Here is a 15,628-nt window from a genome sequence, read left to right as displayed (position 1 = left end):
ACTGGATTCTACACTTTGCATCGCACTTGGTGATTTAAGGCCTGCATACAGCTGCTCGGCCATGGAAACACATTCCATGAAGTTCTGTACACATTGTTCTTTAGCTAATTTGAAGGCCACATGAAGTTTGGAGGTCTGTAGCTATTTACTCTGCAACTTCAGCACACTGTGCACCTCAGCATGCGTTGTCCCCGCTCTGATTTTACGTGGCCTACCACTTCATGGCTGAGTTGCTGTTGTTTCCAGTTGCTTCCACTTTATTATTATACCACTAACAGTTGACCGTGGTATATTTAGTAGCGAGGAAATTTCACGAAAGGATGCCATCTGTGCAATAAGTCCAGTCAAGGTACCATGCTTGAATTCATTGAGCTCTTGAGAGCGACCCATTCTTTCACAAATGTTTGTAGAAGCAGTTTGCATGTCTAGGTGCTTGATTTTATACATTTGTGGCTGTGGAAGTGATTGGAACACCTGAATTCAATGATTTGGAGGGGTGTCCCAATACTTTTGTACTGAAAACTTATACATTTCCTCTGTCAAAATATATATATTCGCTAAACCAGGTCATAAACCATTCACCGTTCCATCCATCTATCCATCTTGCATACCACCTACCCAGTACAGAGTTGCAGTCACACACCAATCAAATTAGAAACTGACCCACTGGGCGCTTCAAAGTTGAGTGGGCAGAAGCTATAGGCTGTATTCTAAATGATAGCATTGCCTTTATTCCCAAAGTGTTACTCTCACATTTTCTTTTCTTTTAATTTATTTTAGACTGATGTTTCTCAAGGCCTCTTTCATTATTAGAGAAAGAGCTAGCGACAGAGTTTGTTTCCTTGGGACTAACAGTGATGGCCCCATTCAGAAAATCTAGCAGACAGATAAGAGGCATCTTTTATTTATGAGGGAGACAGAAATAGGTCTCTCCCACTTGATTTTGTGAATGAGAGACAGCTTCATCTTTAAAGCAAGTTCCTTAAGAATTTTAATTATTCTTTTTATTGCAAATGATCATAAAAGACAGAATAAAATAAAGTGCCATGAAACCTTCAATACTCAGAGAAAATAAATGCTTATTTTTTGGATTCTGAATGTGGGTTAAGTTCGCTTGGGGGGTGTGACATGCCATTTGAGCATCTTATTCACATAGATATCTTTAATAGTATCACATTAAATAATATTTTTTAAAAATTGGACTTAAACAATTATACAATATATAAGTGGTACCCTTCTTAGTATTGGCCTGTTTCTGTCTATTTTTTATCAGAAATGAAAAATTTTGAATTTAAACTAGTGTAAAGAGTCAGCATGATTATTATCGTAATGGCAGTAACCTAGAATGAGTATAGGATACCTTTTATAAACAAGAAAAACCACAACAGCTAAACTGCGAATAAATGCTATAAACATACAGTATTCATCAATGTACATTCCTAGTTCACCTACATGAAAATGTCAGATGACATTTACATTGCCATTGTGCAATATGAACCTAACCTGAAGTTGGAACCATACTGTACAGATGATTATCAGGGCTATGTCACAGAACAAATTTACGGACATCACACCAGCATTATTTATTGATAAATGATGAATTATTCAGGCTGTTATTTTCATAATGTAATAATGCAAGTGCTTTACTTGCGTATTTATCATTTTTGGACAATGTTCCAGTGAAGGGAACTTTTAATGCTTCAGTAAACCAAGATGTTTTGGACAATTCTATGCTTCCAACTTTGTGGAAACAGTTTGGGGAAGGTTCTTTTCAGTTGCATTTTGACTGTGCCCTAGTGCACAAAGGTTCATAAAGACATGACTTGTGGAAAGCCTTTCCAGAAGAGTGGCGGCTGTTATACTGTAGCTGCAAAGTGTGGACCAACTCCATATTGATGCCTATGGATTTAAAATTGGATGTCATAAACTTTCCTGTAGGTGTAACAGCCAGGTGTCCCAATCCTTTTGTCCACATAGTGTATATTACACAACTATACCCCTTTGTTGCGAGCGAGGATTACTGAGGGACTACATGGTTCAAGTAAACAAAATATTAAGATGAGGATATTTATCATTTTTGGACCACATTGCCTGAATCAAGAAAAATTCTCTATACCACAGTTCTGTTTATTGTTATAACAGCACTAGGAGAAAGGCCTTGACTGAATGAAGAAGGCTATATAGATAGGGTTAAATAAATGAAATGTATAAAGTGTATGATGAATACAGCACAGAGTCTGTCAGTGGGATACACTGTTTTTTCAGACACTGCTTAAACCCAGGGTCAAGGCAAGATAAAGCTCATTTGCATAAAAATTTTGAATGATGCAACTCTGGAAAAACAAAGATCTCTGTGTGAGTGCTCAGCTGTTAAATAAACATGAATGTTCTGCCATCTGCTTTAGAATCACATTGTTGCTTAGCAATTTACATCTATGTCAGAGCTCTGGTGGTCTTGTATGCTCACATTTTTGGTACAAATAGTAACAGGCAAAAAGAGATCAGCCTGAGTATGTGCAAGCGTGGCACCTTTAATGAAAAACAAAGGAAACTAAATTTGGGATTATATGAACAGAAATTGATTCCCATTGACAGAGATCGACATTGTGAGACTGTGTATATGATATATGAAAGAGCTTATTGTATTTTCCTGAAATGTCAGTAATTCAAGATAGGAATAAACTCTCATGAAATTATTATTAAAACATTTTCTTTTCGCATTTGTGAAATATGAAAACACCCGAACACTGCTGAGTGCTGCAAAATATGAACTTTTTTTATAATTTGGTGTGTAATTAATACATCTTACGTATAAATATTTTTTCAAAAGTAGAAATAAAGTTTTAGTCAGGTGTTTTCCAGCCTTATTCAGTGTCGTCCAAAACACCACGTTTACCTGAAATTAAAAAAATGTTGGCGCTCATGGCCACTTAAACATCCTTTAATAATGTTAAAACGAAATGTAGTCTTGCTGTTTCCAATCCTTGTAATCTGAGTTTATCTAAATGTTTGGTGATGTGTGCTTGATGTAAAGTGGTCCCAAAAATAAGCTCCTAATGGCCATTGGGGGAGTGTTGCAGCCTTGATGTTTCATGTTTTAAATCTGTTTAATGCTTAGGTATGTTTTAGTCATTAATGCAGAGGAGTCTGGATGTTACGGGCAGCACCGATGTATTTTGTTTTTGTACTTTTTGTTATATTTACTTTGGTTCACATTGGAAGGGAACAACAGTAGCGGAAAGTCCGTTTAAGGCGAGGGTCATGCGATCGTGGGAAAGGGGTTTTCCGTTAAGACTGTAAGACTGTCGAAAAAAAGTGTCGTGATGTGTAGAGATCGGAACACTGCCGGTGTTGTTCGATTCCAACTGCTGCAAATCAGATAGATGAAAGTGGTGAATAAATCAGTTCCGAAAGAAAGAACCGGAGTCATTTCGCTTCATACCCGTCAAGGGTGTAACAGGAGCAGACGAGGAGAAAATCAGGCCGGGGGACTTCGACATGTGAGCAGCAGGAAAGGAGGAGAGGAGACGCCAGGAGAAAACAAAGCTGCATGGGCTTCGGCCTTCTGCCATTGTTTACTTCGCAGAGAACAAGCAAACGGCACAGCAACATGAGATTTATGCACACCTCGAATGCACTTTTAATTCAGTTCTGTCGTTTTCTTTTCCAGTGAAGATTTGCATGGAAAGAGGAAAGCGTACTTGAACATCACATAACTCAATGCATGGGTTGCACCATCATGCTTAGTCCTCAACTCAGTGTCCTACTTTAGTAGTCAAGATCAATTTAAGGGGTGTTTAAGGGCTCTGATTATAAAGCAATTCAGAGAGACATCTGTACTCCGAGGTAGATAGAATGAAAAATGTAATATTTTTCATATCATATGTCTCAGAATTATTTTGGTAAATAAAAACCTAAATATGTCTATCTTACATAGAAAGACATAAATACAGTATTTATGAAAGTAGAAAACTTAAAATACATTTGGACACATAGCCATGGGCAAAATAAACAATTGTATGTTTCCAGGATTAACTACAAAATATTCAGAAAAGGGCATTCTTTAAAAAGACAGCTAATATTTCTAACATTTGAATCAAATTGCCAGAAGCACAACAACCACACCACTGATTATACATTTAATGCTTAATGAAGCAGAAATAAAGGCAAACATTTGCCTGTTTGTTAACAATGCACGCATAAAGATATTGTTGTTGAAACGAAAAAGCATCTTGGAAGCCATCATATTCCAATCAATCTTGGAATGACGAAGGAAATTTTGAAAAGCCTGCATTTCTTCGAACCAGATGGGTTGATTCAGGAGATTTGGAAGGGTATATGTTTGCATATGATGCTAGCACTCGTGCGTCTTCAGGAAGCCAGTCTGGAAAAACTGTGAGGCAACATGCACACAGCTTGCCTCTCACTGCTCTCCCACCCTGTCCAAAGAAGGAAGGAGCGAGAGAAAGAGCCAGAAATCAGTGCCAAAACACACACAGACTGTGCACAGCTATATGACATGGAAACACAAGAGACCCATATCTGACTCACTACCTCTACAATCAGGCAAAGAAACGACAGAGAATACAGATAGCCACCAGCTACCTCACATGACTATTTAAATGATGGATTTTTCTGGAAGTTGTTCAATATAAATGAAATCTATGAAATTGCATCCTGAAAATCCTTTCAGAATTAAGTTTCTTATAACAAAACAATCAAAAAATGAGAATATAACCATACAGTCATGTGACAATCATGGCTTTGCAGGAAGAAATGAGAAAAGGAAAAAAAGCAGAGTCTACAAACATCAAAGATTTCAGTAAAGACCCAAAATAATGATTATTAGTTTAACAGCAGCTACACTATATGGACAAAAGTATTGGGACCAACCTCAGGTGTTTCATTCAGACCCATTGCCATAGCTGTATAAAATCAAGCATCTAACCATGCAGTCAGCTTTACAAACATTTGTGAAGAAATGGGTCTTTCTAAAAAGCTCAGTAAATTCAAGAATGGTACTTCCATAGGCAGTCACTTTTGCAATAGTTTAGTATGTGAAATTTCTTCCCTGCCAGATATTATTGCAAAGTGGAAGTGCTTAGGAACCATAGATCATGTAAGGTAACAGAGAGGGGTCACCGAGAGCTGAGCCGCATAGTGTGTAAAAGTCAGCAATACTCTGTTGACTCAATAACTGCAGAGTTCCAAACTTCCTCTAGCATAAATCTATGCACCAGGAGCTTCATGGAATGAGCAGCTGCATGCAAACCTCACCTCACCAAGTACAATAACAAGTGTCAGATGGACTGGTGTAAAGCACAAACTGAACTCTGGAGCAGTGTAAACGTGCTCTGTGGAGTGATTAATCACGGTTCTCTGTCAGGCAGTCTAATCAATTAGTGTGGGTTTGATGGATGCCAGGAGAACCTTACCTGCCTGACTGCAGTGTGTGAGCTGTAAAGTTTGGTGTAAGAGGTATAATGGTATATAATTGTTTTTCAGGGGCGGGGCTTGGCCCCTTAGTTCCAGTGAGTCCTATGTCCAGATATTGTTTGATATTGGTTTTGTCTCATCAAATCTGATTCCAGTTTTTCATTATGCAACACAGTGCAACTTGGTTATATCCTTATTCCACTGTATTGTAGCCATTATATAATATACCTGCTTTGCATTATTGAGAAAATTGCAGATTTTGTCATGGTGAGTAGAATTCAGTTTTTCTCTTATTCTACAATATGTGAAGTATTGGTTTAAAATACTACTGAATAGCATCCTATAAAGAATATGTCAGTTTGTGAATAAACTAAGGCATTAAAAAATTAAGAATTAACTGCCTGGACTGCGTAGTGAAAATATATAACACAAGCTACATTTCTCAGCAATGTTTTCACATTAAGGCGGTATCCTCTAGGGAAGCGTAACAAACAATGAAACTGAAAAATCTTCCATAAGATCATAGAAGAATCTCAGGGCAGTCACTACACATATTGCTGTTTCCATGGTGACCTCAATGTGCAGCTAGGAAAGTAAGTATGCTGTGAGACAAACCTGGCACCTCGTTTTAATATCTATTAATAGTTCTTGATGGCAGGCGAATGACATCCTTCGAGGTTCGACATTGAGAGATGAGGCTGGAATTTTGTTAATGGGCAGAAGTCAAAACCGGATTTGCTTTGGACCTACTTTACCTCCTGTCTACTCACAATTCTGCTGGGTCAGGCCATCCAGACCATATATATTAGTTGACTCCTTCTGGCTGCAGTTATTTCCTGCATTTCAATTGGTAGAAAGAGGACTTCAACTCAGTTCTTTTTATTGTCATGTGTACAAGTACCAGTACCGTGTACAATGAAATGCTTGCTTGCATGTGCTCCTGCAGACAGTGAACATAGACAACAAGACGATAGACAACAGGACGACAAGTGAATGTAAAGATAAAGTGAATTATAAATAAGTAAATAATAATACCAGAATCCCAGGAATAAATAGAGACAGACACAGAAATATATGTATGGGTAGCAGTGGACACAAGGGGTAGACAGATTTTATCTATATAATTTCTTATAGGCAGTTATATAAAAGGTAGATTCACTGGGGCAGGATTTTTGTGATCATCCATCAGGCTTATTTAGCATGATTGGAGCTGCAGTCATACCTAAAATATATATATATATATATAAATTGTACCTGTCGGAAGTATTTTACAATCAGAACAGCATGTTAAGAAAAGATTAGTAATTAAAATAAAATAGGTCACAGTTAGCTGACACAGAAGGTATTTTTGCCTGGTATTCTACTCTATTGTTCAAGATGAATCGGTATTTCTGTGTTGTGACTTTGCCAGAGCAAATTAGAGAATCGACAGGCTTTGTGTTGCAAAGAGACAGCCATTGTCAGAGTGGACAGGGCAGCATTAGATGACAGAGAATGCAGAGTGAAATCAGTCAGGTGGGGATTAACCAGCCCCTTTCACATGCTTATGGAACTGGTCACATGCACTTTGTTTGAATAAGTCTACACAGGCCTTTCTGATGCTACAATCAGCACTTCACCCTAGTGAAGGGCAGCTGGAGCACGGCAGGCATTAATGCTATCAGGATCTCCCATCTCTCTATTGTTCATGCCAGCATCAGTAGTGTACAGTAGGTACAGGTCTAAGTGGAAAACTGCTGGGCAGGACACTCTGGTGTAAATCTGCCTTGTATGCACTCATGACATAAGAACAGTTCAGGCTCATGCAGTATTTCATGTTCTATGTCAGCAGCCTATAAGTGCTTTAAGGTCCTGTGGATTACATGACCAGTGTAAGCGGATATGATACTATTAGTTGTATGCAGTTAAATTAAAGGACAAATGAATATACAGTTATTTACTTAAAGAAGACTTAGAATACGAGATCCACATTAAATCTGATTTATCAGGATTTTGCCATTGCGTCAGTTACGCGAAGTTTCTACAACAGTATCACAAACATCCCAAAATTACAGCAGAGTCAACGAAAGTTCAGAAAGAAACCCTCACCTCCCTTCTCTAAACTAGAAAGCTCTCTGTAATCTGATAGATTTTTTTTTATATATATATATTTGGGTCTCTTAGCTTTCTAATCCATGCCTCAGAGATCAGTTTAGGTATCAAGAGAGAAATGATCAAGAATGACTCCAGGACTCAGGGATCACAGCTTGCGACTAAATTAACACAGATGATAACACCTCGCCTGCTTCGAGGATGATCATCCTCATGGTCACACCCCAACCCAGAGTTACTAAGATCAGGGGGTATTAAAATGTGACCAGTCAGCTTTGCTTGAGGTTCAGCCTTGTGCAGTTTTCTTGACTAAACTGTGTTAGTTAATTAGCTACAAACTTACCTTTAGTGTATCAGTTAGATTTCAGAGCTTCGGTTTCCTTTCTTATTATAGGTTGACATCCATGTGGAAAATGCAAGTGACAATCCTAGATCCAGTTCTACATACATTCTTGGCAATAGTCAGAATGCAATAGCCCCATTTATCATGATCCCACTTGGATCAAATTCACAATCTGCGGAGTGGTGTTGCTGTTCCACATCATCCTGTTCTGTCTGACCACATCCTTGTTACAGTACAACTGCAACTGGCACACCATGAAAAAATGTTAAATTCATACTTTTTTTGCCTGTATAACTTTTACAATATCTACTAATATTGTCCTTGATTCCTTATCCTTACAGTCCAACCACCACTGTTTACTTCAAATGTGTCATTACAAATTAGTTTTCTACTACTCTTAGCACACAAATATTACACTGGTATACAGTGATTTTGGTGCCAACGATGTCTGAACGGTTTTATATTAAGTTTATGGTGCTGATTAAGAATATGACTTCGGTTTTGCCAGATTGGCTCTAGTTTCTGAGATATTTAATAGTTAATCAATTAATGCAACACGTTTCAGAAACATTCAGAATTGCAAGAATATTTTATTTTAGTTCCAACTGGTAAGTAAACAGTCTAACGTCATACAAAAAAGAAATTAAAAATATCTAACAGTAATTAATACAGTATTAATTAGTTATTAATTGTTAGTAATGTCAATGCTTCAAAAAAAAAAAAGTACCGTGGCTGGTTGAAAAAAATGACTTATGTCTACAAAGTATTCAAAAAGTCATCAAACTGGCAACAATGGGTTCTAAAGCCATCGACTCGCATATCAGGGGAGAGAAGCACAAGCGCTTTGTCGAAAGTTGGACAACAATTGTCCCCATTCAGTTGTTTGACAGTCCTGCAAGTACAACCTCTACAGATAGGCCTACACCCGCTTTGGCAGTGTCTCCGGATCCCACAACAAGCAACGTCTTCAGTACATTCTCCTCAACCAACACACTGAAAACAGAAGTGCTATGGGCTTTGCAAACGGTTAGCAGACATCACTCCTGTACGTCCAATGATGACATTCACACTGTGGTGAGCAATTTGCTGGGACACGGTTAGTAATTGTAGGGAGTTGTGCCCTACATACCCATCACAACTCAGTCAAGACTGGTTTTGAAGAGTGGATGGTGGAGAAAGTGCTCAAAGCACTACATTTTCTTTTCCACTCTGCACCAGCCAGAAGAGAGGACTTCACAGCTGCAACATCATCCTCAAGATTCCCTCTACCTTTCTGTGGCCATTGGTGGCTCGAAAATTTGCCAGCTGTCGAACGAGCATTGGAACTCTGGCCCTCTATTGTGAAATATGTGGACCTGGTGAAGTCAAAAAAGGTGAAAATCCCAAGGAAAACTTCTTTTGACTGCATTTGTGAAGCCCGAATGGATCCCCTTCTTCTGGCCAAACTACATTTTTTCATAGAACTACCACGAGCATTTCAACCATTTCTGGCTAAATACCAGACAGGTGTTCCCATGATGCCCTTCCTTTGAAAGGACTTGGCAGATTTGATCTGGGTAAATATTCACCACCACAGTAACAACAGCAATAAATGAACATGCAAACACGCACATGTGAACTTAACTCTAATTTTGTTTTCAGACACTCCTTCAACGCTTCATTCATCATTCATTTCATTACCCAAGACACTGTTACAGAGTCAAAAGACAGACCAAACGCTATTGCATTTGTTATCACACACAAGTCACATTGGGGGAATGCATTATTTTCATGGATGTCCATTATCTCAAAAACTAGAACCAATTCAGCAAAAGTAATGGGATTTTTTAATTCAGCACCCTCAAAATACCCTAAATATATTAAAAAAAACCTTGAAAAAAAACCCCAAAAAATGAAAGCTTGACAAATATGCCCCCAGTATAATCACACTGGACTTCACAAAGAACATAACAAAAATAAGCTAAATTGCAGGTATTTCTCTAAGCTGGAAAAAAACACCCACGTAATCTATTTTTGGCCCTCTATCATTGATATTTTTGTATATACAATCAATGCCCACTTTATTAGCTACGCCAGTCTACCGAGTTGGATGTTGTTTGTTTAGATTATCGTACCATTTTCTGTAAACCCTGGGTGGTGAAAATCTGAGATGCAGGAACCACCACTGACCCTCTCGCTGACTGTGTATTCAGTTGCAGCCACATGATTTTCTATTTGTAGGAGCAGGCTTTTTAAATTCCAGAAAGTTTGCTTTGGTTCCTCTACTAGGTATCTCACATGATTTGCTGTTTAGAGGACCAGATTGCTTTAATAGGTAGGTGTACTTAATAAATTGGCCACTGAGTGTATATACAATGGGTTCACTCCTTGTCAAATTTGCTGTTGGTCCCAGTTTGTAAATTTTAGGAAGTTTACTAAGGCCCCATTACTTATCTCTTTAGAATGGTACTTTTTTGTCCTGCTACAAACTATTGAGGATTCAGAAAAGAATGATCCCCTTTTCAGTTTGGTACACACATGAAATATAGTATCCAAGTGGAACGCTCTTAAAATGCTTGTGAAAAGAATACAAGCACTAGAAACTAGCTCACTGTCTTTCAATGGGATGTTTCACAAACATTTCCGTCCAAGGAGTGTGGCCAAGCAGCCAGTCATCTAAACAGGTGTGTGAAAGTGGTAGACACTCTTTCCAAGCAAATATCAGAAAAAAATATCTTCCTGTAAGGTTATTTGTTGCAAGCACCATTAATGTGATGCATACAGTATATATTTGCACATTTCTCCAAATAATTTAAACATTTCAGAATTCAGAGATCAAAAGTAGAAGCAGATTTAATGACTAATGATTAACTTCTCATATAAATAAATTTGATAGGATTTGTCAAAAAAAATTCTTATAGCTATAGGGACTAGTAATGTAATACAAATAATTACCAAATAAATGGATATTCAGTTACTTATCACGGAGTAAAGATCTTTAAACCTTTTAACTTAATTAGCTGTAGGATAATATAAAACGGCTATGACATTTAGAATTATTATTGCCTGGTAATTTTACAGCATTTGTTCTGATTCCTTTTGGCATAATTTTCTGTATGTCCCAATTTCCCGGCGAATGCTATGATAAGGTGGCATTATTCAAAAGTAAGAGCATTTTTATCATAGTTATTCTGGCCAGCAAGCTTGAAAGTGATTAATGTAGATAATGAGAATTCCTCATTAAAATTTGATTTGGTGTGGTGAAACACATAAGGGTCTTGAGTACCACAAAACCACCATATATTTATAGTTCTTTTAATTACGGTCTAGCTTTCTTAAAAGTTGTTCATTGTATTATTACTTACCCATGCAGACACTGTGGTATGGTGGCTGTGGCCTCAGACAGCACTGAGGCTTCACAGCCCTTCCCTGTCTTTGTGTAAGCTTGCATGTTTCTCTATGTCTGGGTGGCTTTCCTCCCACAGTCTAAAAATATGAAGCTGTGGTCACCTAGTCTATTAAAATTGCTATGTGTGCCCTGCACTGGACCTACATCTGGTCCAGGACATACTCTCCCATCTGCCTGTTACTTCTGGGTGTCAGGACCTGTACTTTCCATCCCCCAGTATGACCAACAGGGGTCGCTGCTGGTCCTCCTGAATCTTGCTGTTTTCTTCCCAGCTGTGTCCTGTTTGCAATCCTCGATCCGAATGTGGTGAATGTCAACACCTGATTGTATCGGGCCCTCGTTAGTACCTTATATATGAGCTTCCCAGTCCTGTGTTCCCCAGTCCAGTCATTACCGTCAGTCCCCCTGTTGCCTGTGCCCAGAGTTAGTCGACCCATTTTGAGCTCTCGTGTTTCCCTGCTCCTGTTTTGATAATAAACCCCTTTTGTTCTCCTGACACCTGCCCTCGAGTCCTTCATCCTTCATGTCATGACAGAATAACTGGACTCTCCAAATAATCTAGCGACTACACCCCGCAACCCCTTGCGCTCCACATCTCTGCCTGCCTGATCTTCCCTACAACCAGTCTGCTTCCTCAACCCAAGCCTCTAGCCTGCTCACCTCGATGGTTCATGGACAATCTGCTAAATGACCCAATGAGTGACAGTAATCTAATGGAGCCTGAAGATCCTGACGAGTTAGTGGAGCCGCCCGCCATGCAGATTATCCCACCGGTGCCATCCCCGTATGGGATATGGTGCTGGAAGATGAGAGAGGAGGACGCAGGGCCGGGCTGATGCTGCCTTGGGACACCTGATTCTCCACAGCTTGCCATGGTCCTGCCTGCACATACTGTATCTTCTCAGCATGACACTAGAAAGAGTCTCCAAGTTCACTGCTAGTCAGTACAGGATGAATGCTTATTGATGAACAGCAGTGTCATTTTTGTTTACTCATCAGATTTAAATTTTAATTCTGAATTTAAGATATAGAGGTATCATATACCGGTAAGCTCTCTAGCTAATGCAATACCTCTTCTCTTCAAATAGCTTGTTTCCTGTTTTATAAAATAAATGTCATGGCACCATGTATCATATACACAAAAGACTCCATTCTAGTGGCAACAAAATGTCCATAGTACCTCTACTCAAGGTAAGAACTGTAAATGTAGATAAATGTTTAGTCAATACAATTCACCAAATATTTTTCTCTGTAAAGTCGGTGGTTTGTGACATGTCTGTCTGCCTGCTAGGGGGCAGCACCTTTTAGCTTTAATTCTCTTTGGAAGAGGCCTGTCACTTTTTTGGTAGATTTCCATGCTCAAATTTAGCAACTAGGGAACTCAGTGTTGACTTGAAGTGTACCAGTTCTTTATTGGGTACTCTTTTTTTGTAACTTTCGTATTTATATTACAGCTTCTCAATATAGCTTTTAAATATTATTGCTCCATGTTCCTCAAATTCCTTTTCTCATATTCATACAGCTATGTATGTTAAATGCTCTCCCATATTCAAAAATAATATATGATAGCTGCTGCATACCTGCCTTGCTTTTGGTTTCAGCCATTTCATTTTGCCATCAATCGGTTTCAGCCTGTCAGAAACATGGTGCCATTCAACAAAGGTGGAAATATGGCTCCTAAAGTAAAGTGTATAACATTCTGCCTACCTCAGACTATTCTGTTCCACCAATAACCGATTACCACTTAATTTTCATTAGTTTCTTTTACCCGCATAGCGGGGTTGCCAGCTTTGGTCAGCTGGCTGGAGTGAGATTTTCAAGTCAAGACTTGTCTGCACACACATTTACATGCATGTAACAGTCTTATTGGCTTGTAAATAATCTGTAGGGCAATGGTTCCCAAACTTTCTCTGCAGGGCCCCCCTTTTCTAGATAGGAGCATTATTGAGCCCCCCCCCCCCCCCCCCCATTTAAACTACACAGGTTCATATTCAAACTTTATTTGAAATACAACTCCCTTTTCTAATTGAGGGAAACAAGTGCAATTACAAAATACAAATGGTGCAATTTCACCACTGTGGGAGAAGAAAGAGCATACTGAAGTTATAAATAAGAAAATGGCTGGAAAATTAACCAGTTCCAGTTCAGTCAGTAGGGTTTACAGACTATGCCAGTGCTTTTGATGTAGTTAATTTTAGGTTTAGAATGGAATAATACACATTTGCCATAAGATTTCTAGTTTGAGTGTGAGAGTCTGAAGGAGTGAGTGTCATGCCAGAGGTGTGAGAGTTGGCAACCTTGCCACAGTGTGTTTAGCCTGTGCTTTAGTAATTGCTCAGGTACCCCTGGTCTTCCTTGTAGACTCAAAAGAGCTCATTGTGATTTCAAGGTTGAGTCAGCTCTTGCCCATCTTCCACCTTTCTTCTGGTCAAATGAGACCTTGTCCAGTCTTTGCTTCTCTGTCTCTTGTGGGTCTCTATTTTTTTTTTTTGTGAAGATTCATTTTCGCTGCATATTAATTTACATAAGTTTAGGGTTCCACTATGGGGTTTGTTTGAGGTGAAGTTAAAGGAATATTGTAATTAATATATTTTTTGGATTACATTATGGATGGATGGATGATGGGTGGAAGTATATCCCTCTTTTATATCGCTAATAAAATGACTTTGATACTTGCATTATTAATTTATTAATCGTAGTATGCAAGACATGTCCTAATATAACCGGATGGGGTCTGGTGCTCTACTTTATGAATGGGTGGGTGTGCTGATTGTTGTGAGTGACGGAGGAATGAGCTGCCGTGTTTCATTGAAGACAGGCTGGCACTGTCGGGCGTAGCAGCCACTAAGAGAGACAACAACCCCAAATGAATCCAGAGTGAGTTCTCCGTATGAAGCTGATGAGATAAAAGATCCATGAATTAGCAGATTAACTAACGATGATGTCTTTCTTAAAATCATTCAAAGCTCACTTCATATTGTATTTCTATTGTCAAAAATGCCAGTGTTTATAGTTTGTATATTGCCAAGGCACAGAGAAAGTACCATATGTTACTTATATGACGCAACGATGTGATCAATAATAAACTGTAAGCAATGCTTTGCTTGTTTTGTTTAGCAAAGAAATGTAACCACACTATATAACATAAACCATGTAATATTCATACCATTAATTCACTCGTAAATTAATAATGATATGTACGACTAACAATTTGTTAAATGTAGCTCATAAAATCAAGTGAAATAATTTAATATGAGTTATATAAAACCACGACAATCGTGCTGTGTTTCTTTTTTAGGCGTGACAGCAACAAAAGGATCGAGGTAAAAACCCACATCAGCATCAAAGTCGCCCACTGCTACAGGCAGTCTGTGTTTATTATAAAAGCTCTGGCATATTTAAAATAGGACAGAGAGCCAGATGGCTATTTTCCCGATCAAAAATCAATAAACCGCCCACCGTGAACGGGAACCGTATTAGGTGAATTGGGTCAGCGTAGTTCGGAGGATTTGAAAAAAAAGACACACTAGAAGAAGAATCGCGAACTATTAAAAGAAGGGTGGAGAGAGTAGTGAAGTATTGCTGCTTCGTATTAGCGTGGAGGACGTGGCGGAGAAACCCGCACAGATTCCTGCAGTAACAGACCATTAAAGGTAAGAATATCCAACTGTATTGCAAATAAAACTGAATATGACTTGGGAATTCATTTTTATGCAAGTGTCAATGCACTTACAAAAGTATCTCCAAACATAGAAACATTTCGTTAATTACTATTGAAAAGAATGGATCCACTTTCTCCTATTGTATATAAATTATAACTAAGATTTGATTGAAGATGGACCACAGATTGAAAAAAAAGTGTTTCGATTTGTATACGATCCGCCCCTATTTTAATAAAAAGTTTTTTTCTTTATTTTCGGAGGCAATCATAAACCCTGTATTTGGCTAAAATATTATATATGTACATACTTTATGTCGAAATTGTTTATGCTACTATAATAAATATTCGTGTTATTATTAAAATGAAAGCCTGTTGTCTCTATAGTCCGAAGGTGGGGTTCACTGAAGTTTCATTTTGCCGATGTTGTTGTTTTGCTCGGTAGGCTGTGCTAACAGAAACGGAATTTCTTGTGCCGTTTTCCGGTCATGATATCGCTTCGGGAATTTATTTAACACATCGAACTTACTTTGCATGAAAGATAATTTATTTCTGCACGGAACTTTTAACAAAGCCTCGGTCCTGGCCAGTATTTTTTAACCACATTGCATTTAACGGCGTTTGTAGGAATAACTGTGATCAATACATACAGAAAATATAAATATGAACAACAGTGAGACAAATGTGTTCTTTACACCGGATAACGTGTAAA

General features: G+C 38.4%; 1 protein-coding gene and 1 long non-coding RNA gene across 3 annotated transcripts in view; one reads left to right on the top strand and one right to left on the bottom strand.

The window, feature by feature from the left end:
- Positions 1 to 2,511: 2,511 nt before the first annotated feature.
- LOC111847059 (uncharacterized) lies at positions 2,512 to 11,355 on the bottom strand. The gene is made up of 2 exons (XR_002839000.2): positions 11,215 to 11,355; positions 2,512 to 4,439 (listed from the first exon to the last, which is right to left on the bottom strand). It is a non-coding gene; the product is annotated as an uncharacterized lncRNA (long non-coding RNA).
- A 3,262-nt stretch (positions 11,356 to 14,617) lies between these two features.
- Positions 14,618 to 15,628, top strand: part of LOC111847069 (rho-related BTB domain-containing protein 2-like) — a 31,964-nt gene continuing 30,953 nt past the window's right edge. The window contains exon 1 of one of the 2 annotated variants that reach the window (XM_023817935.2): positions 14,618 to 14,911. The gene's annotated coding sequence lies outside the window, so the exon portion shown is untranslated. The remainder of the gene's footprint in view (positions 14,912 to 15,628) is intronic. The other variant, XM_023817940.2, reaches the window with a different exon arrangement.

This window comes from Paramormyrops kingsleyae, chromosome 7 (genome assembly GCF_048594095.1).
Source record: "Paramormyrops kingsleyae isolate MSU_618 chromosome 7, PKINGS_0.4, whole genome shotgun sequence".
In the NCBI taxonomy this organism is placed as follows: Eukaryota; Metazoa; Chordata; class Actinopteri; order Osteoglossiformes; family Mormyridae; genus Paramormyrops; species Paramormyrops kingsleyae.
This window is presented reverse-complemented; position numbering and strand designations above follow the sequence as displayed.